This window comes from Mirounga leonina, unplaced genomic scaffold (genome assembly GCF_011800145.1).
Source record: "Mirounga leonina isolate KUSES-001 unplaced genomic scaffold, KU_Mleo_1.0 Mir_114, whole genome shotgun sequence".
Lineage (NCBI taxonomy): Eukaryota > Metazoa > Chordata > Mammalia > Carnivora > Phocidae > Mirounga > Mirounga leonina.
The window spans coordinates 33442208-33444090 of NW_023270265.1; the positions used below are offsets into that span (position 1 = coordinate 33442208).

Below are 1883 nucleotides of genomic sequence, written 5' to 3' on the forward strand. Positions count from 1 at the left end.
TATTTATTTTATTTTATTTTATTTTATTTTACTTTAAAGATTTTATTTATTTGACTGAGAGAGAGACAGCGAGAGAGGTAACACAAGCAGGGGGAGTAGAAGAGGGAGAAGCAGGCTTCCTGCAGAGCAGGGAGCCTGATGCGGGGCTCGATCCCAGGACCCTGAGATCATGACCTGAGCTGAAGGCAGACGCTTAACGACTGCGCCACCCAGGCGCCCCAATTTTAATCTTTATATCATCATCAGGGACAGGAGGCCACTTAGAGAGGTAGAAGGGGGCACAGACCGTTCAATGGGAGCTTGTTTCTCAGTTATATGTGGTTGGACTCCTGCTCAGCTCTTGTGGCCCTAAAAAAGCAATTATCCTACAGTATTATTGCATCTGGTTCCCCATAAAAGTTTAATGAACTATATAATTTTTCCTAAATACAGTATCTCAATTTATTGTTATTAACTAACCATGAAATCTGTCCCTTCTCAGTACAGTAAATGCCGTTTCTGATTAAAATCTTCTATTTAATAATTCTATTTGAGAAAGAACAGTTTCCACTCTCCCTACACTCATTGTATATCTGTCACAATCCTACCATTTCCTTCTATTGTGCAAAACAGAAGTAGGAACATGCTGAAATATGAATCCCTCAACAATCACTCCCCCAAATGGTTCCCCTAAATAAGTTTATCCCTCCGCACCACAAATACCACAACTACTTCTTGGCTATTAGAACGTTTGATAATAGTTACGGTTTGAGGCATCTTGAAGAATTTTAAGTTCAGTGAAAACTGAAAAGGACCAGCCTGACGAGAAATCTGGACACTTTTCATGTGGTGATGGATTACAGGATCGATGTAACTTTTTAGTTAAAAATACATCTCGCAGAGGGCGGCGGTGGTGGGAGCCTCGCGGGCGCGGCGCCGTTGCTCGCACTCGGGCGGCGGCGGCGGCGCAGCGCTGAGCGCACATCGCGCCTTCGCAGAAGCAGCGGCCGCAGCGGCCGAGGCGCCCCCGCCGTCCCAGCCCCTGCGCTGCTGCCGCCGCCCTCGCCCCGTCTGCTCTTCTTCCCTTCGCTCGCACCATGGCTGATCGGCTGACCGAACAGCAGACTGCTGAGCTCAAGGAAGCTCTCTCCCCATTTGACGAAGATGGCGATGGAGCCATCGCAACAAAGGAACTTGGAACCGTCACGAGGTCACTGGGTCAGAACCCAACAGAAGCCGAGGTGCAGGATGTGATCAACGAGGTGGATGCTGACGGAAATGGCACCATCGACTTCCCAGAATTTTCGACTAGGATGGCTAGAAAAGTGAAAGACACAGTGAAGAAGAAATCCGCGAGGCCTTCCGAGTCTTCGACAAGGTGGCAACGGTTACGTCAGCGCGGCGGAGCTACGTCACGTCATGGCCAACTTAGGAGCAAAAGTAACAGATGAAGAAGTAGATGAGGTGATCAGAGAAGCAGATACTGATGGAGATGGGCAGGCCAACTATGAAGAATTCGTACGGACGATGACTGCAAAATGAAGGCCTATTTTCAACTCCTTTCCCCCCTTCTGGAAGAATCAAATCGAATCTTTTACTTACCTCTTGCAAAAAAAAAAAAAAAAAAAAAAAAATTATTTTATTTTATTTTATTTTTAAGATTTTATTTATCTGACAGAGAGAGACACAGCGAGAGAGGGAACACAAGCAGGGGGAGTGGGAGAGGGAGAAGCAGGCTGCCCGCCGAGCAGGGAGCCTGATGCGGGGCTCGATCCCAGGACCCTGGGACCATGACCTGAGCCGAAGGCAGACGCTTAACGAATGAGCCACCCAGTTTCTATATAGCAAAACTAAATGTCAAAAGTACCTTCTGTCCACACGCACAAAATCTGCATGTATTGGTT

The 1883-nt window shown here is 47.3% G+C and overlaps 1 pseudogene; it reads left to right on the forward strand.

Annotated features, from left to right (window-relative positions):
• The first annotated feature begins 1076 nt into the window (after nt 1-1076).
• On the forward strand, nt 1077-1599 carry LOC118020887 (annotated as a pseudogene).
• Nucleotides 1600-1883: the final 284 nt, after the last annotated feature.